Source organism: Marmota monax, unplaced genomic scaffold (assembly GCF_021218885.2).
Source record: "Marmota monax isolate L192 unplaced genomic scaffold, Marmota_monax_Labrador192_F-V1.1 WCK01_AAM20220418_F8-fsc00001, whole genome shotgun sequence".
Taxonomy (NCBI): domain Eukaryota; kingdom Metazoa; phylum Chordata; class Mammalia; order Rodentia; family Sciuridae; genus Marmota; species Marmota monax.
Window position 1 is genome coordinate 53,638,464 of NW_026693777.1, and position 27,770 is coordinate 53,666,233.

General features: G+C 37.9%; 1 protein-coding gene, 1 non-coding gene and 1 pseudogene across 2 annotated transcripts in view; all 3 read right to left on the reverse strand.

The window, feature by feature from the left end:
* Positions 1–27,770, reverse strand: part of Atosa (atos homolog A) — a 141,734-nt gene that overhangs the window by 103,593 nt on the left and 10,371 nt on the right. The window lies entirely within an intron of this gene.
* LOC124104191 (protein regulator of cytokinesis 1-like) lies at positions 15,202–19,286 on the reverse strand (annotated as a pseudogene).
* Positions 27,477–27,583, reverse strand: LOC124104870 (U6 spliceosomal RNA). Its single transcript, XR_006855554.1, has one exon. It is a non-coding gene; the product is annotated as a U6 spliceosomal RNA (small nuclear RNA).

Sequence of the window (27,770 nt, forward strand, 5' to 3'; positions counted from 1 at the left end):
GATACAATGGTGCCTGCCTATAATCCCAGCAGCTCTGGAGGCTCAGGCAGGAGGATTGCAAGTTTAAAGCCAGCCTCAGCAACTTAGTGAGGCCCTAAGCAACTTGGCCAGACCCTGTCTCAAGATAAAAAAATGAAAAAGCTGGGGATGAAGCTCAGTGGCTAAGCTGAGCCACTGCCAATCTGTAGTTCACAAAAAAACTTCATTTTTAACTGGGGTTAAATCTCCAGTTCAAAAAAAAAATTTAACATTATTAAGTACTGGACAAAGTAAGAAGTATATTTCTGACTCCTTAATTATTCAAGTTATTGTTTCATTCATGCAACATGCATTTACTGAACACTATCTGCTATGCACATACTCGTCTCTGAGAATACAAGTCACCCAAACCACACAGGGTCATCATTCTCATAAAGCTTATAGTGCTATACAGTTGGATAGTGGCAGTCAAGTCACATTCAACAAACCTTAGTTTGACATTACAAACATGGGGTGTTTAGACTCTGAAGTAAATAATCTCTTTCCTTTCAAATTCTAAAAGAATCCTGTAAGTGTATAAAACATGTCCAGAGTGTTTAGAAATAAAGCCCTAAAATGAGAATCACTCTAATTTTTGAAGAACAAACATCTCTAATTTCTACTTGGTAATGGGTAAAACAAGTCAAGACAGCTGGCAGGAATCTAACCCTTTTTTCATCTGACTTGCTCTCATTTTGTTTTCCCCTAATGCTCCAAAGCCATATGAATAATTAGCTTCAAAAAAGTTAACTCATCTTCAACATAATCATCCCTTCAGCTTCTACATATCTTATTGAAATGAGCAGTGCATAACAAAAACTGTATTTAATGAAGTTCATTGAGTTATTTTTCTTGCTTAAAATGATGAAAATAATTTGTTCGCTTACAATTATGCACAGTTGTTATTGTGACTAGTGTTATGGAACCAGGCCAGATACCCAGGATGAGCTCTGCCAGAGCAGGGACTGATACCCTGTTCTTCTATCCCTACCACGTAACAAAGTCCCTTACACAGAGTAGGAATCCAATAAACCTCATCCTTTGTATTAATAAACTTTTCTTGTATGTATCCATAAACCATATTCCTAATGCTGGCTGGAATTTTTCTCCCTAATGGGATAAGGCTAAAGAACTGAGAAATTGGTAGGTGGCACAAACTTCATTTGTGAATGATATATTTTCATTATACTTTGGCATTGTCTTAAAACAGCAGGAACCTCTGGTGGGTTGAATTGTGACCCTCTGAAAGATATGCTAAAATTCTACCTCCCTTATTTGTGAATGTGACCTTCCTTATTTGGAAATAGGATCTTTGCAGATATAAGCAAGATAAGATGAAATCATATTGTTGGGCCCCAAATCCAATGACTAATGCCAACATAAAGAGAGAAATTTTTGAAGACAAAGGAGACCCAGAGAAAATGACCATATGACAAGGAAAGACATTGGAGGTTTTAAGATTAGTCACTAAAACATGGAGATCTTTAATATTGCAAAAGCTACAGTAGATCAGTTGAAAATATTAAGAAAATCTCTCAGATATCACAAAATTACTCTATAGCCCATAGCTAATGGATAATAGTGAAAAATGATTGTGAATCATCAAATGAAAACATACTATTTTAAACATAACAATTGGTAGATTTTTTTCATCATAAAGTATGTGGAAATAAAAATGTAAATTAGTTAAAATATATAGTAAACTTAAGTCTTTCACAGTAAGTAAAAAACAACTGTGACACAAAATGAAATGCAAGCTGAACAAACTTAACTATTGAAGCAAGATCAAATGCAAACTATCTTTTCCATATATAAATTATTTCTGACTATTCACTTACATTCATTGTGGTTTATTTCTTTCTAAGTAGGAGAGATTATGGAGTCGCTGCTAAGGTATTGGCTTCTGTAAACGACACTCTACCTTTCCTTAAATTGGTTGGCTGGTTTATCCTTTTTTTGAGGTTCCTGTTTGTCTAGTCTCTATAACCACAGGTATAAGAAAGTTAAAAAAAGAAAAAGAAAAAAGATTATTTCTGTTTCCTAACTGCTGAAGTGACTGTAGTACTTAGAATATATAGGCCTGTAAACTTCAAGGCAAGGAAAGTTCTAATGCATTTGAAGGTTTGCTGAGTCAAAGATTTGCTGAAGTTTGTCTATGGACTACCAAGGCTTAAGGTCTTTTCAAAAGTTATAATAATCACTCATTTGCAACAGTAATTGTGTTTCACACTTCACATATATTATATATTTGGTCCTAAGTGGGTGATAATTGGTAGGTGGCACAAACTTCATTTGTGCCATGGATTGAAAATTGAGGCTTAGTGAGACAAATAACTTTCTTAAGATTATAGTTAATAAATGGAAGGAGCCTACTTCCTGTGAATGGATTAATTTAATTTCCACTGTAACATTCTGAAGCAGGTTAAATAATTCTGAAAATTTCAAGTGGGGAAACAAAGGCTCAGAAACATTGAGAAATGGTTGTACATTTGGAATTTCAATTGGTTTATATAAATTTAGGCTCAATATTTTGGGACATAAGTTCTAAGTAGATTACCTCTGGTTTGGTTAGTTTTTGTCGTATATAAATTCCAAAGAGCAAATAGTCACACTCAGATAATAACAGCAACTAAAATGTCTTAGATACTTAAGTACTAAGCACTATTCTAAATGCCTAATATGTATTAGTCCATTTAATCCTCACAACATCCTTATATAGTATTATTATCCCTATTTTTTAACCACATAAACAGTAAAAGGAAAGATAAATAACTTGCCTAAGGTTAATCAATTAGGTCAGAACCAGGATTTATTGAGAGCCACAGCCGAAGGGGCCCCAGCAAACTTTCAGCTGCCGGCTGATGATTGGCTCACAGCGGCCCCAGCAACACCTAGCTGATTGGCTCCTCTGCGGTGATGCTCATTGGGCTGTTTCCCTGCCCTTTCAGACCACGGAGCTGCTCATTGGGGGACTTTTTTGGCTCCGCCCACGTGACCCAGCCAATCAGCCTCAAGAGCAGGAGGATTGTGGGAGGTGGAGAGAAGCTTGTGGGGGAGAGAGAGGCTTGTGGAAAGCCGGTGGTGGCAGTTGAGGCTCTGAGGGTTTTTCCTGAGAGGCTGTTTTGTTTGGCGTGTGTGGTTCTAAAAATAAAGTTAGTTTCTTTTGACAAGTGGCTCCTGATTGTGCCCAGCCAGACTGCGGCATTTGGTGGCTCGCACGGGGAGCGACTGAGGGTAAGTGAAACTGCTTGCCCCTGAGGGCAGGGCGAGAAGATGGGTAGCCATTTTAAGATTCCTCTTTTATTTTGCTTCACTTTTGTTTTAAGTTGCCTGTCCCTGGAGATGAGTAAGACGGAAGAAAAACCGCTCACATCTGAGGAAAAACTATTTACGTCTGAGGAACAGATAGGGAGAAAGGACGGATGCACATGTCAGGAGGATAGAAAGGCTATAATGACTTTTTGTTGTTCGCATTTTATTTCATTCTGTCTCGGTTTTGTTTGGCGTCATCTTGTTGGGTTGTATTATAGTAGAAATACGGGATCAGAAATTAGTAAAAAACAAACTGAAAGAGTGTTAAGTAAATTGTTAGAGGAAGGAGGCATCTCAGTAAAATCAAGAACAGTCAGGGCATACGTTGATACAATACAAAAATGTAGCCCATGGCTTTTTAAGGAGGAGTTGTTAAATATATCACAATGGAACCATCATGGTGAAGATTTAAAAAGAATAGAAAAGAAAAGCCCAGGGACTCTGCCAGTTGGCACTTTGCCATTGTGGACGTTCATATCTTGTTTGCTTAGTCCAAAGCCTTCAGTTCAGACAATGGTAGAGGAAGGAGAAGACATATTGATTCAAGTAAAAGAGAAGGTCTCTCAAGTTAGTCAGACAGAGGAAAAGATTCAAGTAAAAGAGAAGGCCTCTCAAGCTAGTCAGACAGAGAAAGAAAGTGTAAAACAGAAAAAGCCATCAGGGGGAAAGTTACAACAGGAGACTGCTACTAACACCTTTCTATCACCAGAGGACATAAGTGTCCAACTAACAAGGCCACCTCCATATGCTGGGAGGTCCCCAACCCCCGCAGTTGATAGTTGGGATCCTGAGACAAGATCTCAAATATTAACATGCCCTGTATTTGAGGCAGGAGGGCAGCAATTTTACCAAGTTTTAAATTTCAAAACAGTGAAGCAGCTAAAAGAGGCTGTAACAACCTATGGTCCTCAAGCACCCTTCACTGTAAGCATGGTCGAATCCATTAACAACTTGAACATGACGCCAGCAGATTGGGCTAATATGTGTAAAGCTGTGCTAAATGGAGGACAATACCTGTTATGGAAGGTTGCCAGTGAGGAATTTTGCAAGGAGACGGCTAGGCGAAATGCAGCAGCTGGTTATCCTCAGAGAAATCTAGATATGTTGTTAGGAAAGGGACCTTATGAGGATCAGCAGCAACAAATTGCATATGATCCTGGTGTATATGCACAAATTGCTGTAGATGCAATTAAGGCATGGAAGACTTTACAAGGACATGGAGGTTTACAAGGTCAATTATCTAAGGTAATACAAGGAGCTAATGAACCTTATGCTGAATTTGTAGATAGGCTTATTCAAACAGCTACCAGAGTTTTTGGGAATACAGAACAAGCAATGCCATTACTAAAACACCTGGCTTATGAGCAAGCGAATCGTTGGTGCAGAGATATCATTAGACCATGGAAACATGAAGATTTAAACACATATATTAAATTATGTAGAGACATTAATGAACAAGAGCAAGTCGTGGCAGCTGCAGTAAAACAGGCTTTAGATGCCAGAGACATTAATGAACAAGGGCAAATTGTGGCAGCTGCAGTAAAACAGGCTTTAGATGCCAGGCCAAGAACATGCTACAATTGTGAACAAACAGGACATTTTAAAAGGAATTGCCCCATTGGAGGAGGGTTTAACAAAACTAGGTATCAAAGGAGTAGAATACCAGGTATTTGCCCACGATGCCGTAGAGGGAGACATTGGGCTAATGAATGCCGTTCTCAAACCACCATAGAGGGTACTCCATTATCAAAAAATGAACAAGGACCAGGTGTTTATCCACGATATCGTGGAGAAAGGCATCGGGCTCCATTGCCAAAAAATGGACAGGGGGGCCCAATGCTCCGGGGCCCAAAACCACAAATATACGGAGCACTGGAGGAACCCAGCAACCCCATCAGGGTAGTGCCCAGGACACATTGTCCATCAGATCCCTCATCAGACAAACCAGAGGGAGCGCAGGGTTGGACATCTGCGCCTCCGCCGGAGCAGTACTAACTCCAGAGATGGGAGTTCAAATCATTCCCACAGGGGTGAAAGGACCTCTTCCCAAAGGAACAGTAGGCTTATTATTGGGACGCAGCTCTTCTACTCTAAAAGGACTTATGATAAGTCCTGGGGTAATTGATCCCGATTATGAAGGTGAAATAAAAATTATAGCCAGTTCTCCAAAGGGTATATCAGTAATTTCACCAGGAGATAGAATAGCACAGTTACTAATAATACCCAGCCTACATGATAAATTTTCCAGTCATACTGTAGAAAGAGGTTCCAAGGGATTAGGCTCCACAGGTGTAGATTGGGCTATGCTTTCTTTAAATTTAGATTCTCGACCCATGCTAAAACTAAATATTCAAGGACATGAATTTAATGGGCTACTGGATACAGGTGCAGACCTTAGCATCATCTCTCGTCAAGAATGGCCAAAACATTGGCCATTACAACAAGCCACTCAAACGCTTCGAGGCCTAGGAGTGGCGACTAATCCCCATAGAAGTGCAATGGTATTAGATTGGAAGGATCCTGAAGGATGTGAAGGAACTATACAGCCATATGTATTGGATCATCTTCCCGTAAATTTATGGGGACGAGATGTCCTAGATCAATTAGGTTTGACATTAACAAATAACATCAACCAAAATGCACCCACTATTATGACTAGACAAGGTTTTAGGAAAGGAAAAAGATTAGAAAAACAAGAACAAGGTATAGCAGCACCAACACAAATAGATCAAGGAACAGACAGACATGGGTTGGATTTTCAGAAAGGGCCACTGAGACAATAAAAATTACTTAGAAATCAGAAAGACCAGTATGGGTTCCTCAGTGGCCCCTGACTAAAGAAAAGATACAAGCAGCCCATGACCTGGTCAAACAACAATTAGCAGAAGGACATATACAACCTTCTGTATCTCCCCATAATACTCCCATTTTTGTCATCAAAAAGAAATCTGGTAAATGGAGATTATTGCAAGATTTAAGAGCCATTAATAATGAGATGGTTATTATGGGACCTGCTCAATCAGGGATTCCTCAGTTGTCTGCTTTGCCAAAAACCTGGTATGTTTTAGTTATAGATATTAAAGATTGTTTTTTTTCAATTCCAATTCATCCTGAGGATAGTCCACGTTTTGCATTTACTATCCCTGCACTGAATCATGAAGGTCCTGATCAGAGATATGAATGGAAAGTACTCCCTCAAGGGATGGCTAACAGCCCAACTATGTGTCAAATTTATGTTAACAAAGTAATCCAGCCACTTAGAAATCAAAATCCTGAACTACAAATATTTCACTATATGGATGATGTATTATTAGCACACAAAGATAAAAACACATTGCTAGAATGTTATGCCACACTTACAAACTTATTAAAAAATTATAATCTAGAGATAGCAATAGATAAAGTACAATTAAATTTTCCAATTAATTATTTAGGAGTTCTATTATCCTCAACCATGGTCCGTCCACCAAAAATTCAAATACGAGTAGATCAACTCAAATCACTTAATGACTTTCAAAAGTTATTAGGAGACATAAATTGGATAAGGCCTTATCTAGGCATACCAACAGGAGAGTTGGGACCTTTATTTGATATCCTAAAAGGTCCATCAGATCCAAATTCACCCCGAATGTTAATGCCTGAAGCAAGAAAGGCATTAAAAATCATTGAAACATATATGGAAAATATGCATTTGGATAGAATTGATATAAGTTTGCCTTTATTATTTATTGTACTACCAACAAAAAATATTCCTACAGGAGTATTTTGGCAAGAAGGTCCATTATTATGGATACATTTATCTTATTCTCCTAACACTATTCTTACTAGGTATCCTGAGGCTGTAGGACAATTAATACTCAAAGGAATAAAAGCAGCAAAGGGAGTGTTTGGAATTTCTCCCAATAAAATTATTACTCCATATACTATGAATCAAATTGATGAGTTAGCTAATGAGTTAAATACTTGGGCAATAATCATGTGCAAATCTAATGTTTCATTTGATAACCACTTACCATCTAATCCTTTATTGTCTTTTTGGTCATTGCATCCTGTAATTTTTCCAAAAATGACAAGAAAAACACCTATCATGAATGCTCCAAATATATTCACTGATGGGTCAAATAATGGTACAGCAGCAGTAGTTACCCCTGATCAAACTTTTACATTTTTAGTACCCAAACAATCAGCTCAAAAGGTAGAGCTTAATGCAGTTTTACAAGCTTTTGTGATGTTTAAAGATTCTGTATTTAATTTATTTTCTGATAGTCAGTATGTAGTTAATGCTATAGTATCTCTTGAAGATGCTGGTAGGATTTCCCCTTCTTCTACTGTTTTCTCTTTGCTTTCCACTATACAAAGTCTAATCTGGGACAGAAAAGATCCATTCTTTATAGGACATATCAGGGCACATACAGGATTGCCTGGAGCCCTTAGTTTGGGCAATGATTTAGCAGATAAAACTACACATGACATACATATTTTCTCTACACTAGAAGAAGCTATAAATTTTCATAAAAAGTTCCATGTCAATGCTAATACTTACAAAAGCGCTTTAAAATAACTAAGGAACAAGCTAGACAAATAATAAAACAATGTCAAAATTGTGTGACCTTTTTACCACAAGTTAATCTTGGAGTCAATCCTAGAGGATTGATACCTAACCATATTTGGCAGATGGACGTCACACACTTGCCAGAATTTGGAAAATTAAAATATTTGCATGTTACAGTTGATACTTCTTCTGGATTTTTGATGGGCTCCCTTCATGCCGGAGAAAAAACTAAAGATGTTATAGCTCATTGCTTACAAAATTTTGCCACTGTGGGTGTTCCAAAACAGTTAAAAACAGATAATGCCCCTGGTTATACTTCTACCTCTTTTAAACAATTTTGCTCAACATTTGGCATTACTCATATAACAGGAATCCCATACAATCCACAGGGACAAGGCATAGTTGAAAGAGCTCATCAAACTATTAAAATGTACTTATTAAAGCAAAAAGAAGGAATTGGGAAGGGGTATATATTCCCCAAAGATAAACTTAAAATAACCCTTTTTACTCTAAACTTTTTAAATTTGGATTCATCAGGACTTAGTGCTGCAGAAAGGCATATGTGTCCAAAAAATGTGCATAAGCCCAAGGTACTTTGGAAGGATATTCTAACAGGACAATGGAAAGGTCCTGACCCAGTAATTGTCTGGAGTCGGGGGTCTGTTTGTGTGTTTCCACAGGGAGAACAGCAGCCGATTTGGATTCCAGAGAGATTAACCAAGGTCCTGACCCAGTGATTGTCTGGAGTCGGGGGTCTGTTTATGTGTTTTCACAGGGAGAACAGCAGCCGATTTGGATTCCAGAAAGATTAACTAAAGCGATTTCTACAAACCAAAAAGAAGATGATTTGGCTCAAATCCATAACAACTGATATCCAAAACTCCAGTTTGGCTATTCTTACATCTGCAACAGAACCAGGATGCTTAAGCCATTGATGAGGTTAATGCCCTCATGATCCAATCACTTCCCAGAAGCCCCACCTCTGAACATTATTACTACAATGGACATCAAGCCTTCAACACATGAGATTTTGTGGAACACTTTATGTCCAAACCATAAAACTTAAGTGATTACTGAAGACCTGAAGCCAACCCTATGCTCTAGAACTGTTCTAGCCAGTACAGAAGGCACAAGTTACCTGTGGCTATTGAGTTCTTGAAACCTGACTAGTAAAACTGAGGAACTGAATTTTGAAATTTATTTAAGTATAAATTTCTAATAATGAAATCTAACTCATTTTGTAAATTAAATATTTTGGAACTACTTGGGTATGTCAATGTTTTTTAACTGCAAATTTTAGGAAATCTAACTCCATATCAGTATTTCTAAAGAAACATTAAGCTCCAAATTGAAATGTGCTGAAGTATAAAATATATACCAGATTTCAGAGATTTTGTGTGGAAAAATATAAACTATTTCTGTTAATTCTTTTAAAATATTGATTACATGTTCCAATTATGATATTTAAGATATATTAGGGCCACTCAGAGTAGTACAGCAACATGGGAGGCTGAAGCATAAGGATAGAAAGTTCAAAGCTAGCCTCAGCATTCTAGCAAGACCATGCCTCAAAATAAAATAAAAAGGTTTGTGGATATGACTCAGTGGTAGAACACTCCTGGGTTCAATTCCCAGTGCCAAAAAGAAAAAAAAAATGGACTTTTTTTTTAATTTTATGTGGTTAATGGAAAACTTAATTACATATGTAGCTCACACAATATTTCTATTAGATAGTATTGCTATATGACTTAATGGCTTACCCAACAACAAAAACATGCTTGAAAATCACCCATGTTCTTCAGTCAAGTGATATGATGTAAGGAAAATTTGGGGCTGACAAAACTTGCTGCTTGCCCTAATCTTATCAAGAAATCAGTGCACCTTAATGAGAATTGAGAAGGTGCACCCTACATCCAGTGGGAACATTTGCATAGAAATTATTGTTCTCTTTATGTCTGTTAGAAGATCACACACAGAACTACCTTACCCCAAACAACATGAGCTATTTTCAGAAGCAATAATGAGTAGACATCACTAAATAACTGGATTGTTCACAAGCTGGTAGAGATATTAAGTATATTATAAATCAAGTTACTAATCCTTTAAATCATTTCACCAGAATATAATTTGCTCATTGCATCAACTGAAAATGCTACAATTCATTGTTTAAAAAAAAAAGAATTTCATACCATGACTTGAAAAGTAGATATAAACAACAGTAGTGATCTGTTTCAAAATAAACAATGTAAATTAAATGATCAGATTTTTCCAAAAAATTTTTTAAAGAGTTTTTTCCCTTCAAAAAGTTTTTTAAAGAAAAATCTTTCTTGCAGGGCATGGTGGCGCAAGCCTGTAATCCCAGCGGCTCAGGAGGCTGAGGCAGGAGGATCAGAAGTTCAAAGCCAGCCTCAGCAACAGCAAGGCACTAAGCAACTCAGTGAGACCTTGTCTATAAATAAATTACAAAATAGGGCTGGGGATGTGGTTCAGTGGTCCAATGCCCTTGGGCTCAATCCTCAGTGCAAAAAAAGAAAAAAGAAAGAAAGAAAAACATTTCTTATGTTAATATCTTAGGCTTTTTTAGGAAAAAAAGTTTTTAAGCATGCACAAAAAGTATAGAAATTTTCCATCTCCTTTTCACAAATGGGAAAACTCATAATTGATACTAATTTCTTCACATGTAAACACAGCATAATAGAGCAGTCTAAATTATACCTTTGATAAATCTAATTTCTGCTGCTTCTGTGAGAACCCCAAAGCTCAGTTCAGCATAACGAGAATTGTAGAAGTGACTCCTTTATTTGCTTGCTGTGTATATCTCAATAATTTTATACTGCCTTGCTTCAGAAAGAAACATTAGCTGCTTTCATATTTTAAATTGCACAAGCAAATTCTGTACCTGAAACTCAAAGTAATACTCTTTATTTCTAAAATATCAGCTCTGTCAGTACATGTATGATTACAAGAATGGTGTGTTTCTACACCATGTACAACCAGAGAATCAAAAATATTGCACTCCTTTTGTGTATGATGAATTGAAGTGCATTCTGCTGTCATGTACAACTAAGTAGAAATAATAATAATAATAATAATAATAATAATAATAATAATAATGTCATTTCTGTCTAACATAAGTTTAATTCAAATCAGCATTCATTGAACTTTTTAGGACAAACACTTTCCTGGGCCCTAGAGAGACAGAGACCAGAAAAGTAAGTACTTATTACCCTCGAAAAGCTTTATTAATCTAGAAAGGAGACAGCCATGTGAACATGAATTGCAATTTAGTCTAATGACAGCAAAAACATCATGCATACAGAAAATAGGTGGTATAAAAAGAGGTCTAGCAGAGGAGGGTCATTAAAGAACATATTAACTATGTTTGGGAGGATGAAGAGAAGATTAGATAGGCAGAGTAGAATGGGATGGATTTGGGCAAGTTGTTCCTAACAAATGAAACTACATGCCACTGACACATGATAGACCTCATCAAGACGCCATATTGCAAGATCAGATTCAATGTAAATGATAGATGATAGATGAAGCATTAGAGATGTTTGTTTTGGCCAGTCTTCATGCCTCTCCATATCCATTCCTTTACCAAGTAACTTTTTTTTAGTTGTAGATGGACACAATGCCTTTATTTTGTTTATTTATTTTTATGTGGTGCTGAGGGTCGAATCCAGTGCCTCACACTTGCTAGGCAAGTTCTTTACCACTGAGCCATAGCCCCAGTCCATTTGCCAAGTAACTTGCAGGCCCTCTAATTAATAGGTCAGAATATATTTCCCAGATCATGGTTCAGTCACTTGACTTACTTTTATAAATAGAATAAGGCTGATGTGACAGTGTTCTAGTTCTGAGCTAGCTCTGAAAATGTCTTGCCTGTTTTTCCTCTTGTATCTCCACTATTACCATGAAAATCAGATGTCTGGGTCAATCTGCAAATGCTGGTCCCATGAGGGGGAGACTAGAGCTAACTTATGGAATAGCCTAACTTGGATTAGCAGAACCACCACAGCTGACCAATAAATCCATAAGAATAAATTATCGTTTTAAGACACTAAGATTTGGAAGGGTTTGCATTTAGCATTATTGCAACAAGAGCAAACTAATACAAAAGTGGTGGTGGGATGGAGTAGAGAAGACAGACTGGAGAGAAATTTAGGAGCCAAAATTGATAGAACTTTGGAAGTGATTGATTGTAGGCAAAGAGAGAGAGCAACCTTCCCATGCCCTGCTTCCCACCTTGAATTGTTGGTAGACTATTGTGCACTTTAATAAATGTAAGAGAAATGTCAGATTTGCTATGGAGGAGTGGTGGGTGATGGGAACAAAATTAGTTAGTTTTAGACACGTTGTGTATTAAAAACCTGCCAGTATCTAAACTGACATTCTGAAGATAGAAAAAGATTCTCCTCTGGAGCTCATGGATGAGGTCCCATCTAGGTATGTATATTATTCAGAATGCATCAGCATACAAATGGTTACTACTCCATCAGAGTAGATGAAGATATTGATATTGTGGGATATTAAGAAGCAAAGGGTACTCCACAATGTTGACTGTTGTGAAGAAGTCAAATAAGGTAAGGACTGAGAAATGTCTTTTTGATTTAGTAATCATGTGTCACCTATAAAAGAAGAAACAATTTTGAAACATTTTTTTAACAGATGGAGAGAGGTTGCCTAGGCCCAATTAAACTCACTATATATTTAGAAAATAATCCATAATTGGGAAATTCAAAATGCCATTGCTTTGACTCAAATCACTATTTCACACTAGGTCAGTGTGGCACAAAGTTCTGAGAATAGTCAGTAGATTTATCCTGAGCACATATTTTGGGAATTAACATCATTTGTACTAGATCCCAAGAAGACTATTATCCATGATCTCATGAGATGTACCAGCAAAATATAACATGCAGAGATTTTTCAGAAATTGTTTTTCTGGAAGTAATTTATTTATTTTCTAATATATAGGAATATCACATATGAAAAACTAAAAAATCTTCCTCGTTCATACTCATGAATGTCCATATATTGAATTTTTCTGCAATGTGCTATATAAATTTTCTTCTCAGTAGATTATGGCTCATTTCTGTCTCATCATAATACACCATGACGATCCCAGGAAACATGACTAAGTATCCACAAGGCAAAGATATTTTGTGAAGATGTGGCAACATAAATATGAAAATAATCAGTATGCGTTGGGATTGTTAGATACTGATACATGGCAGTTCTTAATTATTACCTTTAATAGCAAGAAGCCATTGGCTTGGAGAGGTACCTCAAAGTACCTGCCTGCCCTTGTTGCTGTGTAACCCTAACTCCCTTGGCCACAAGTATTTGAGCCAAGGATTGGTATCTGACCTGAAGGCATCCCTTTATAAGGTGGCCAAGTGGTATACAAAGTGGCCCAGTGTTGAAGAACTGAGTCCAATAGCAGTGTATTATACTGATTAGTGACTGGCTAGGCATATTCTTCTTAATATTTTTTAGTTGTAGTTGACACAATACCTTTATTTTATTTATTTATTTATTTACTTATATGTGGTGCTGAGAATTGAACCCAGGGCCTCGTGCATGCTAGACAAGTGCTCTACCACTGAGCCACAACCCCAGCCTCCCTGGCATATTCTTTATGATCGTGATAGTGAAAGGGGTTGTGATATGCTTCAGACATACAGAGTTAGTAGCGGTTGCCGGTGTCAGAGATCTCCCAAATGGTAGGCAAGAGCACCGCAGAACCCAATTCTCAAATAACACCAAGTGCTTTTCAGCCAAGAGCTGCACTTAGGTTCCTGGAGGTGCCAGTCCCATGTGATGAGAATGATAATATATTTTTCTGTGAAGCTTGACTATACACCTACTGAGAATTTTTTCTCTTTCTTTTAAGGGCCCATTAGTCTTTCCGATAAAGCCGCATAACAAAGGTACCTAACCATTTGATACTTGAAAATATCATAATTTTACATGATTTTCAAATCATGAGTGAAAACTTTAAAATATATTATTAGATTCTCTACATATACCAGTTCATTGCTCAATCAAAATATGTGCTGATTACCTACTATGTAGAAGATATGTACTATTTAGGAAGTTAGTAGGGAACAAGATTGATACGACTCCTGCCTCCCTAGCGCTACTAAGGAGACTACTCTGTAGTTCTTAGACTACTTGTGCCTTCATATGTACAGTATAAACAAACCTAAACTTCACATATCTCAGAAGTTTGTGATCTATGTTTGATTGGTTTTTTTAAAAATATATATTATCTTCCAAATACATTGATAAGGATATAACATTAAAACCCATGTGTTATCATTTTAATCTAAAGATTAATATCAGAATAAATCTTGTATCAGAATAAACACTTAGTTCAAAGCTTCTAAATTTTTTTTAAATTGTTTTAAGTTGTTGATAGTCCTTTATTTATTTTACATGGTGCTGAGAATCAAACCCAGTGCCTCACACATGCCAGGCAAGTGCGCTAAGGCTAAGCCACAGCCCCAGCCCTCAAAGCTTCTAAAATTTAGCACAGCTGAGACAAAGCAAACAACAGAAAGTAGAGTTAGTAAAATTATAAGCTATTAACTGGACCAAAGGCCCTAAGTAGAGAGATAACAAGATAAAAATTTCAAGAATCCAAAAGAAGAGAATAATATGATAGTATTTGTAGGTTAGCATTGGTGGGGTTTTTTCCCCCTCTTTTTGAAAAGTAACTATGCCCATTTCAATTTATTTTTATTTTTTATTTATTTATTTTTTTGTTAGAAAACTGCTTTAATCGAGTTCTGTCTGCATTACAAGCCCGGGGACAGGCAATGGAATGTACTCGTGGCCACTGCGCTCCATGTACAATACTGAGCCTGTAGTTGCTGTTATCAAAACATATACGTCACCTTAAAAAACCCGATGCGCCCCTCCACATCTCAACAGGTATACACAATTATAAATATTTACACCCTTGTCACACTCTATGAAACTGGGAATCCGAGGAGACCAGCCCTGCTGCTGGCGTGGTGGGACCAAGGTGTCCCCCAGGGTAGGAGGGTGGTCAGGACCTGGAGGTTCCCACCGCCTGGAGTCCCAGCATCAGAGCAGACAGGAACAGAACCATGACTTGGGTCCAAAATTTAAAGGAAAAGGGGGAAAAAAAAAACTCTGAAAGTTCTAGAGTTGGTCTTCCTAGGCAGATCTGGGAGGCTGAGTAAGGCTACTGAGGCAGGCGGTGCACGGCAAGGCCCTGCCCCCACGGAGGCTGGGTCTTGCCTGTGACCAAATTGATTACAAAGAATAAAATAGAAAGTACAGCATACAAAGTAATATCAATTTATTTTTAAGAATATACTTATATTTTAAAAACAGGTCATGTGTGTACGTAAGACTAACAGCATGGCTTACACACACAGACCAAGTCCACACTGGTAAGCTTTTGAGAATCATTTAATGTGTTAGTAGTATTGGCGCAGGCAGACAGTAAGAATACATAATAGTGCTTTGGGAAGTGCAGGAGTAATGTTTAGGGTAGGTAAAGAAGGAGCCTCATCAGTGGAAGCTATAGTAGGAAAAAATCCCCAGTTGTGACATGTGGAAAGCTGCTCATCTCCACAACAGAAATGGCCCAACCTACCCAGATGGCCTCCCAACTGGGCTGGCAGCTGCAGGGGTAGAAGAACTTGGGCACAGTGGGCACAGGGATAAGAGGACTGGACCCAGAGAAAACTCAAAAGAAACAGAATTCAGACAAGCGTGTGGGTCACTCACACACACCCATAAAGGGATTGCACTGTACAATTTCACAAAGGAGCTCCCAGCCTCCCTGTCACACTTTGTCACTACATCAGACCACCTCAAATGCTGACACACAGACATCCTTATTGAAAGGAAGGCTGTCCTGTGTGGTGAGGACTGGTCTTTTGGTGAGAGCAAAGCTATCATAGCTACATCATTAACTGAACACCCCTAGACAAAAAACAATGTTAATTGCTAATTGCAAGTATACAAGCTAAAATTACTTCATTTCCCATTCCCCAAGGCTGGGTCTAGTCAATCATTTTCTATACAACAGTGATTGTGCTTCAACAAATAGAATCATGGAGTAGACAGCAATAAAAGAGAATAAAGTCATGGCATTTGCAGGTAAATGGATGGCTTTGGAGAAGATAATGCTAAGTGAAGTTAGCCAATCCCAAAAAACAAATGCCGAATGTTTTCTCTGATATAAGGAGGCTGACTCATAATGGGGTAGGGAGGGAGAGCATGGGAGGTATAGATGAATTCTAGATAGGCAGAGGGGTGGGAGGGAAAGGGAGGGGGCAGAAGATGAGCAAGGATGGTGGAATGTGTGGACATCATTATCCAAAGTACTACGAATTGGGTGTCAACCTACTTTATATACAGAGATATGAAAAATTGTGGTATATATGTGTAATAAAAATTGAATTGTAAAAAAGTACACATATAATAAAGACATGAATTGGCATGAACATACTTTATATACAAAAATATGAAAAATTGTGTTCTATATGTGTAATAAGAATTGTAATGCATTCCGCTGTCATGTATTTAAAAAAATAAAAACAATTAAAAAAAAAAGAATCATGGAGTAGAGAAAGAAATTAGGTCCTAGACGCTAATATTTGTACTTACTGCTATAAACTAAGTTTTAAGGTATTTCTCGAGTCAAAAATAAAAGCAACTCTCTATGGACCCACTAAACCCATGACAGACTTTGATCTGTCATACTTGTTCATGTCTTTAAGTTAAGCCCATGGTAACAGACCCTGTCCAGTGTTTTAAGTGCATCTAAACTGAAGAAAAACTAGAGACAATCCTGCATAATTAAGTCTAGTCTCTGCACAGGAAGCTACAGTGGCTGGCTGGCTGGCCTGAATGTTGGTTGCATTGAGGAATAGAGAAGTAGCTTCAGATTTGGAAGCCTTTGAAAGTTCTCACACTCAAGATGCTGCCATTCAGCTCCAGGTTCTCTTTGTTGGCTCCATGCCTACTGGCACAGGGTGTTTTCTTTCCAGAACAAGTGGAACTGACCACTGGCTTGCTGCCAGAAGGAGGAAGTCGAGACACAGGGCAGTGGTAGATTGTCCCCGCAAAGACAGGCCTATGTTCCTATTGGCTGTAGCACTGGACATGATAGCAGTTTTCAGCTTCTGCACTTTGCCCGGCGTGTTGGGAGGCAGAACTTGCTGCTTGCTGGGCATCAGGGAACACTGCCATACAGCATCTCTGTCTCTGTCTGCTTCTTGTTCTTTAGTTGTCTTTCCTGCTTGGCTCTTTTTCTCTAATAGATTCATCTCCCATTGTTCTGCCACATACTCCATGAATTTCTGTCCATTCACCACAAATGTTTTTGATTGCTCCTATTCCCACATTTCAATCCGTGCCTTCAACTCTTCTTTTATCGTAGGGAGCTTTCTCTAGAGCTTAGATTATCGCTTTCCTTCTCTTAAAAGGTTTCCTTCCCGGTTTGTAAATCAACTTGGATCTGAAGCTTTTCTCCCAAACTCTAAGAAAAGCCTCCAGCTCTCTTCCCACTTTCTGGAAACCTTCAAAGAGTTCTTTATGAACTTCAAAATAGTTTCTTCTTTTTTTTTTTGTCTTTTTAAAAAATTTGTTTTAATTAGTTACACATGACAGTACAATGATCTTGACATATCATACATTTGAATCAGATGGGATATAATTTCTCATTTTTCTGAGTGTACACGTTGCAGAATCACATTGGTCATGCAGTCATGTATATACCCACAGCAATAATAATGTCTATTTTATTCTGCTGTCCTTCCATTTCCCCCTTCCCCTCCCCTCCCCTCCCATCACTTCTCTCTACCTAATCTAATGTGACCCACTGCCTCTTTTTATTTTTCCCCCTCACATCATCTTACCTGTATTCTGTATAACGAAGGGGGTCTCCTTCCCTCTTCCGTGTAATTCCCATTCTCCCTCCCTTTCCCTCCCACCTCTCTTCCCTATCTAAAGGTAATTTTCTTCTCATGCTCTTCCCCCCTACCTCATTTTGAGTCACCCCCCCCCCCTTATATCAGAGAAGACATTCGGCATTTGTTTTTTTGAGATTGGCTAACTTCACTTAGCATAATCTGCTCTAATGCCATCCATTTCCCTGCAAATGCCATGATTTTGTTATTTTTTAGTGCTGAGTAATATTCCATTGTGTATAAATGCCACATTATTTTATCCATTCACCCATTGAAGGGCATCTAGGTTAGCTTCACAGTCTAGCTATTGTGAATTGTGCTGCTATAAACTTTGATGTGGCTGTGTCCCTGTAGTATGCTGTTTTTAGTTCTTTTGAGTATAGTCCGAAAAGAGGAATAGCTGGGTCAAATGGTAGTTCCATTCCCAATTTTCCAAGGAACATAATAGTTTCTTAACTGCACAATCTCAGCATCATGTAGTTTGAGCAGGTTTTCAGTGTAGTCCTCAGCACAGTAAGGGGCAAAAACTCATCCCTGCTCCTGGCTATAAAACCACTGGTCCCAATACTGAGCAGCTCCACTTAAATTGCCTCAATCACTTTCTTCATGTTTTGCATTTTCTTCCAGCCAATCAGCTTCTAATTGCAGCGCTTTTCTGACATTGGCTTTTGATCCAGTCATAACCATTGCCACAGCTTCTCTCTCATCTTCAGGTATCTGCAACCTGTCCCAGAGTTCCCAGATTTGAGCACGCAGTCCCTCACACACGGTTTCATTTTGTGGTTTTTGTATTTCCAGCTGCCGCAGCAAATTTTATAGCATTGCAGTTTTCTCCAAAGACAAACTAAAGGCATCTTAATCTTCATATACCACATCTCTTTCAAAGCTTGTGTCTGGTGTGTGATCTAATTCCTCCATACACAGTATGATCTGTCTATGTTGACAAACTCCTCATGCCTAGATACTTTTGTTTCCATCAATGTTGTCACATATTGTCTGACCTGGTTCAGCTCTTCTGAGCTGGGAACAGAAATGCTGTCAATGTCATAGTGGGGCATGCAAAGAATTTCACACAATTTTTTTTTTAGTTGTAGATGGACACAATACCTTTATGTTATGTTTTATGTGGTGCTGAGGATCAAACCCAGTGCCCTATGCATGCTAGGTGAGCACTCTGCCACTGAGCTACTGCTCCAGCCCCACACAATTCTTGATCTTGTTCTTGAAGTGACTTCAGTTCCTGTTTTCTCTCCTTTTTCCTTTTTTTTTTTTTCATTTCAATTCTACCTGAGCATGCAAATCTTTTTCTAGTTGATTCTCCCTCCTCCTGAAATCAATGTAACTCACCGCACAGGTGTTCAGATCTTTTGGACAGATGGATATGTTTTTGATAAGCCTCTCCTCAGGCTCTCTTATTCAGCAACCATCATATCCAGGACACCCTTGATATGCTTCTTTACAACCTCAGTTTTTCATAACAACATTTCTGGTCCTCTGGAATCCCAATCTATTCCCATATTTTCTGAAGATGATTTAGGGCTTTCTGGAGACATACTATGGACTCCTCTGCCAGTACCTCACTTCTTCACTCCAAGTAGCCCAAGGGAATTGAGACCCCCTACATCCTCCATGAGGGTTCAAGGGCAGCAACCAGCCACACACACTGGAGATCTTGCTCGGGGTAACCACTCCAGGGTAGCACTTTGCAACAGCCATGATGTGCTACCTATAAATGAAAGTAGGTCCTGAAAGTAAAAAGGCTGAACATTTTTCCTCATCCTAAGTAAGAGATAAGCTGAAAATTAATGGCATGGATTTCCCAAGATAGCAGGCTGAAAATAAAGAGAGAGGTGATTCATTAAATTAGATTAAAGAAAAATGGACTAGATGGGATCTGATGTTTGGTGAAATTGAAATGTCAAGGAATTGACATTGATGCATTCTGTGATGATCCTGTTGGTAACTAAATAACCAAGCAAAAATTTTTAATACTATATTTCTTAGACCAACTGAAATTAAGAATGTCTTCCTCAGTGGAGTTAAGATGGCCCAGGGCAAGAGGAGAGTGGGGAAAACACTGTTAAGCTCTTCAAGGTTTCTCAGACTCTTTAGGTATTATTTCATTTGAGCATTGAGGAAATGAAAATGTGTTCTTAGATATATCCTACCACTCAAATTTTTACAGGCTTTCTTTCAAGATACCCACATTCCTAAATACTACAACTTTTTATTGCTGTATGAGATATAATCTGGTTGCTAAAATACTATTGTGGAAATTCTCTCTTGTCTTCAGTTAAACAGATTGCTATTTAAATGTCTGCATCTCTCTAAGAGAACACAAACATCCTTAGAAATTAGAGAGATGATATAAATATCTACAGAAGCTAACTAATGACCAGAGTCAGGGGGTTTTGTTTGTTTGTTTGTTTGTACTGAGGATACAACCCAGAGATGCTCTACCTCTGAGCTACATCCCCTGTCCTTTTTATTTTACTTTTGAGACAGGTTCTCACTAAGTTGCTGAGGCTAGTTTCAAACTTGCCATCCCCTTGCCTCAGCTTCTTGGGTTGCTGGAATTATAGGTGTGTCCTGCTGCACCTGGCCAGAGAATTTTATTTATGTATAATTTGAACATGCAAATTTGAAAATTAAAACAAATGGATGTGGGGGGGAAGGGCGGTACTGAGGATTGAACTCAGGGGTGCTCTGACACTGAACCACATCCCCAGCCCTTTTTATTTTTTATTTCGAAACAGAAAGAAAAAATTGCCTAGGCTGCCCTCCAACTTGAATTCCTCCTGCCTCAACTTCCCAAATTGTTGGGATTATAGGCAGGTGCCACTATGCAGAGCACAGATGGATACTTTCAAAGAAACTATAAGCTATAAAATGGAATCAAGAATCAGTAGAGAACCTGAATAGACCAGCCATTATCTAAGAAAGCAGTTGGTCAAAGATCTCCTTAAAAATACACCAGACTGTGCCAGGTGCATTGGTGCAGGCTTATAATTCTAGCGGCTTGGGTGGCCGATGCAGGAGGATCACAAGTTCAAAGCCAGCCTCAGCAAAAGTGAGGTGCTAAGCAACTCAGTGAGACCCTGTCTCTAAATAAAATGTGAAAGAGGGATGGAAATGTGGCTCAGTGGTCAGTGATTAAGCACCCCTGGGTTCAATCCCTAGTACTAAAAAAAAAAAAAAGTCTGAAAAGACTTTGAGACTTCCACCAAACCATCAAAAAACAGATAAGTCATTTATTATAGAAACTATCCTAGAGTAATGAAAAAAAGATAAAAACTCCCCATTTCATTCCGACACCTACATAATCCCAATAAACCAGAATGGAAAGTACTCCTCCATCCATCCAGAAATATAAGAAACAAACCCCACTTATTAATGTAAAGAAAAAATCCCAAATACATTATTAGCACAGAATCTAGCAGTGGATTAAGTGAATATTACATCATGAGCAAGAGAGTTTATTCTATAAATACAGGAGTGTTTCAACATTATGAAGTCTATTAATATAAATCACCATACTAAGGAAATAGAAAATAATCAACTTGTGTTGAAAAATGCACTTGACAAAATTAAATACCCGTTAGTAAAATGTCCTTGAGAACTCAGAAGAGAGGAAAATCTTACTTACAGAGCATTTATCACTATTTCATAGCAAGCCTCATACCTAATAGTGAAACATTCGAAGCAAGAAGTCCCTTAAAATCAAGAACAAGAATGCTTACTTCCATCATTACCATTATATTCAAAGTTTTGGTCACTACACTAAAACAGGAAAAGAGACATAAGGTACGTGTAACTAGAAAAGCTGAGACTATTTCAGAGGGTTATAAACTAGTAAATACATAGAATTTCAGTGCTATGTTCGAATAAATGATCTACATTTTAAAAACTAATGGATTAGGGCTGGGGATGTGGCTCAAGCGGTAGCGCGCTCGCCTGGCATGCGTGCGGCCCGGGTTCGATCCTCAGCACCACATACAAACAAACATGTTGTGTCCGCCGAAAATTAAAAAAAAAAAAAAAATTAAAATTCTCTCTCTTAAAAAAAAAAAAAAAAAAAAAACAACTAATGGGTGGCTTCTAGTATACCACCACCAGCTGGAAATTGTTAGGGAAAAGGGATCTATTCACAATAACAAAACCATTTTTTTTTATATATATATATACCAGGGTTTGAACCCAGGGACACTTAACCACTGAGCCACATCCCCAGCACTTTTTTCTGTTTTATTTAGAGACAGAGTCTCACTGCGTTGTTTAGTGTCTCGCATTTGCTGAGGCTGGCTTTGAACTCGTGATCCTCCTGCCTCAGCCTCTCAAGCTGCTGGGATTTCAGGCACGCACCACCACACCAATAAAACCATTTTATTAGTCGAAAACTGTTAAAGACTTGTATGGAGAAAAAAAAAAGTTACATAAAAGAAGATTTTAAATGAATGGAAAGAAAGACCATGTTCCTGGATAGGAAATTAATGCCTTATTATCTATTTTTTTAATGGGGTTTCATTATGTGGGCTTAGCTGGCCTTGAACTCCTGGGCTCAAGGATCCTGCCTCAGCCTCCTGAGTTGCTGGCACTATAGGCACACACCACCACGCCTGGCAAGAAAGTTAATGTTTTAAAGATAAATATTCTCAGTCTATAAATTCCATGAAATCCTAGTGAAAATTTCTGAAGCACTTTTTAAAGAAATTTAACAAGTTGATTTTAAAAGTTTATGAAGGGCCCTAGAATTACACTTAGCACAGTGAAATGCTTACTCTAAGAGAGGCATGTGAAAACTAACACTAACTAATGGAATAGGTTCTTCAAGCATTGCTTCTCATGCTTACAAAGAAAAAGATACTAGTTGAGAGAACAGCAGATATGAGTGCCTACTCTCTTTAATGTTCTCTCACACCTAGCTCTCTGCTTTTGTTCAATAGATTTGGTGTGTCCTCTAAATTAAATGTGTTATACAATGTGACTGATTCACATTTTTATATATTCCTTCAAATACACAAGGTAGAATTTTGCAACTTTGCATGTACATCACCTTGTATGACTCTCTTAGACCCCTAGCCCAGTATTCTTTAATATATGATTGCTTAGAATTAAAGCATGCAACAATTCATGGAAATTTGAACTAGTGCCTGTGATTGGATCGATTAGAAAATATAAAACAAAACAAAACAAAAAACATTATGACAAAACACCACTGTTTTAAAACAGTATCGTTACCAAAATATTATAAAAATCCATAGCATATATTTTTATTTTTTAATACTGAGCTAACCGTCAGTATTAACCCTCAGTTGCTAAGGCTGGCCTTGAACTTACAATCTCCTGTCTCAGCCTCCCTAGTCACTGGTATTATAGGCATGAGACACTCTACCTGCCTAATTCATGTTTTTAAAATCAAATTTAGAAATATATTTTGTCTCACTGGCCAACAACTACCTCACGGTAATTGGCTTCCAAGTCTAGATTCTAGCACCAATCATCTTTCCTCTGACCTCCAGACCATCCAGCTATCTAGAATAAGTTTTTTGTTGTTGTTGTATAATTTGGCAGTGCTGGGAATCAAACCCAGTTCATTGTGCCTTCTAGGCAAGCACTCTACCACTGAGTTACACCCTCAGCCCCTGAGAGGCTTTTTTCCAAATAGGGTTGTCAAGAGTAGGCCTCACAGGGGTGAACTGAAGGAGGTTAAGGGTGCAAAGACTTGAATAAGTTAAGGGAATCAGTGTGTGACCACCTAGATGAAGACCATTCCAGGTTGATGGAAGGAAGAGTCAGTGCAAAGGTTCAAGGCAGGAGCATCCCCTTATATGTTTGAGAAGAGCGAGAGCAGCTGGAAGTCAGTGAATGGAGGTGAGGGGAATAATAGGAAATGAGACTCAATCCCCACTACTTCCAAATTCAAAACAATAACAGGGATGGAAATTTGAATCATGTGGGGCCATAATGACTATTAAAAGGACTTCGACTATCACAGGATGTTGAACAGAGACATTATGTCATCTTACTTATGTTTAAAGACTACACTTGGACTGCTCTGTTGAAATTGGGCCCTAGTGGGGCAAAGGAAGACACAGGAGACCAATTAGTAGCCTGCTATACAGGTACAAGCTGGTATGTCTTGGTGTGCCATCCTCTCTCTTACCCAAGCTAGAAACCTCAGTGAGGTCCTTTAGTCATTCCTCTCTCTCAGTTCCCCAAGCACTTCCCTAACTCTCCCCCAACCCACATCTGGATTCAATTCCCAAATACCACCACTGCCCTATACTCCACTACTGTAGTCTCTATTCAGTCTTATCTGGACCACTGAAATGGCCTAACTGATCTGCCCCTCCTTCTAGCTTATCCTTCTTTCCAGTCTATCAGTAGGGGTCTTCTTTTACTTACTGAGGATGTAACCTGAGATAAATACATAGAATTCATGGGGTCTCTGGGAGAAATGTATAGAATCCATGGGGTATTTTCACTTACATATAAGTGAAATTTAGTATATTTTTTTTACTATGAATATAAGCAACAAGCCATAGCATTAACAATGCTTATGACTATCACCAACAAAAATTACAGATATTTTCACCTCATATTACAGTTGATATGTCTATTTTATGACATCTCTTACACTCATTTCCACTTTGAAATTATAATAACATTAGACCTACCACTAGATTTTTTAAATGTGCTAATACCGGAGCAAATATCACGATTAAAAATATTCTGTTTCAATGTTATTGAATTTCTTTTATTTATATTTCCTTATATTTCCTATGTATTTTAATTTAAACATTTAAAAATTATATTCTGAGGAATTCATATGCTTTACCAGACTGCCAAAGGAGTTCAAGGCCAGAAACTTCTGTTCTAATCATATCAAATCTTCTGATCTGATCTTGTTACTTTCATACTTTGAAGATTCTTAGGTGGCTTACCAGGATACAGGATAAAGTCTCAAATTGTTTCGGATTTTTTTCTTTGTTCATTTGGCTTGTTTGTTTACAGTACCAGAGAGAGAACCCAGGACCTTATGTATACTAGGTAAGTGCTTTACCCCTGAGTATAATCCCATCCCTTAATACAATGTACTATTTTATGTTTGAATTGCATTTAAAAAAAAATAAGAAACAGGGTCTCTCTATGTTGCCCAGGCTGGCCTTGAACTCCTTGGGCTCAAGGAGTCTCCTTACCTCCACCTCTTGTATAGCAGCCCCATGCCAAGCACAATGTGTGGTAAATCCCAAATAGTGCTGACAAAGTTCTCCAGATCTTCACTTGACTAACTTTCTGCTTTGCTACAAGTCATTCCCCCTTTTCCCCACCTCACATTCTGGCCATCTCAGATCCCTGCTGGTACTTGGCCATTTCATTCCTCTGGGTATTTGTTTCTCATGTTCCCCTTTTCTACAAAGTCTACCCAACCAAGAAAAACTCCTGCTCCTTCTTCAAGATGTACCCTCTTACAATACTGCTTCCTCTCAGGCCAAATTAGTTTCTCCTTCATCTTTACTCCTCCAGCACATGATATTTGGCTTTATACATCCCATGACAAGTCTTGGTTGACCTAATTGCCTTTCTTGCTCAATAGTAACACACCATGGGTAGGATCTGTTTTACACACCTTGGAATCCCTAGAGGATGTTGACAGATGCTTCTGTGGCAAATTGAATTGAACTAAATTACTACCATTTTAGATAATCTGAGAATATGACTCACTTCCTTAACTCATAAGAATACAATGAAATATACCTCACATCTTTTCCTCAGTCTTCTTTAGTTCAATAGGGTTTTATATAACTCAGCAGGAATATGCAAATTAAAACCATAATAATAAATCATTACTCTCACCCTCAAAATGCTGTGTGTCTGTGTGTCTGTGTGTGTGTGTGTGTGTTCCCAGGAATCAAACTTAGGGCCTGAGGTATGCTAGGCCAGCACTTTACCTTTTTACTTTTTATTTTGCCCAGGCTGGCCATGAATTTGCAATCCTCTTGCCTCAGTGTCCTCAATAGCTGGTATTGTAAATGTGTACTACCAAACCTGGCCAGAAAGATTAAGAATTTTTTGCCAGGGGAGGAGCAAATATTTCGAATTTATTTTCCAACAGACACACAGCATCAGCAGGTTCTGCACAGGTTTCTCCATAGATTACATATTTGGTAGGTATTGTGAGCTCAACAGTGAGAACACTGGTGTGTTCTCTGTAGCAACATCTATGGCACAGTTAAACAGGTACTGTTACTGTGTTCACTTACAATTTCAGAAGGAAAGGCACAACTTGGTGAAAACATTTTTTTTTTTACCCTAAAGTCAAGTGCAATAACTAAGAGATAAAACTTTGGGTAACAGTCTTGATCCACATTTCAATAAGGGCATCCACACAGCCAGAAAAAATCCTCAGCCCCAACATTGGTGTTTATTTCCCCTTCCATTCAATCATTAGAGCAATATTTCATCATTTACATTATTACATGCATAAAAGGGAGTTTTTAAAAAAGGAATCACAAAGACAATGGCAGTGTCTAGCTGTTCCCACCAATATGACAACTCTTAGGTTTAAAGCAAGGCCTGGGAATACTTTAGCAGTCATAAAATAGGGAAATACAGGCTATGGCTACAAAAATAAAAAAAAATAAATCATGTAAATAAATTAATGCTTTCACACCCAGGACTTCCCAGTTCTAATTGTGTTAGCCTTCATTTAGCTCAGGGAAAAATAAAAATCTTCATTATTACTTGGCATAAATTTTTTAGGGAAATTTTTTAAAAAATAAGAATCTGCAATAGGAAGTACACCCTTCCATGAGTTTCTTCTCAAGAATGAAAATGCAGTTCTTCAATAGAGTAGGCACTGGCAAATTACATCAAGTCACCTAAGAATCCCCCAACAGGTGCTACCTCTTCTGGTGTTGGGGAAGATGAAGGCATCTGGACTTGTGGGGAGTGGTTGTTAGTCTTGGACCTTCAAATGGACTGTCTTTAAATAAGCAGCAACTTATTTACAATTTCAGAAGGAAAGGCACAACTTGGCAAAAACATTTTTTTTTATCCTAAAGTCTAAAATAAGTCCAAGTGAGGGGATCTTAGGTTGAAGAAATTTTTCATTCTACAACCTTAGATTTTGTTTTTCTTTTTTCTTTTTTTAAAGTACATTCAAAAACAAAAACAAAAAAATGGGCATAAGGTTGGAAGGCATGTAAAATAGGTCCTTAAGTAGACCTGCAGACCTTGTCCATCTGCCCACATATGTGCTTATGGTTACCATGAAACAGAGAGTACCCTCACCCACCCAATTAGGGTAAGTAGTCGTCTTTTTCATAGGGTGCAATAAGTTCTGTTTCACCTTGAAAGAAGCAACAGTCATTGGAAACAATCATCTAGGTTGTACAAAGCTTCTATGTATGTTGATTGTTGTCACAAGTAACAAAGATACTTTGCAACACCCGCTTCGCTCCCAGATTAAAATAATAAAAAAAAACAAAGATTCTAGCTTGTTATGGTATGCTTTCTTTCAATCTTTCCTGTTATTGTTTTCATTTTTTTCCAAATAGCATAGCAATAGTTGTGATGTAAGACTGTCCAAGGTTGCAATACAACAATAAACATCATTTGCATATCAGTAAGAAAAAAATATGAAATGCTTCATAAACTTGCATGTTGTCCTTGCACAAGGGCCATATGAATCTTTTCTGTATTGTTCCAATTTTAGTATATGTGCTGCTGAAGTGAGCACCCAAAAGGCTGAAATTTAAAAGATTGATAATATCAACTTTTTTCATGGATACAGAACTCTCATACATTAGTGTGGTGGGGCCCTCAAAATAATGTCTCTTTGGAAAAGCACTTGTTAGTTTCTACCAGAGCTAAACACGTATTTGGTTTATGATCCAGCAAATCTATTCTTTACACCTAAGAGAAAT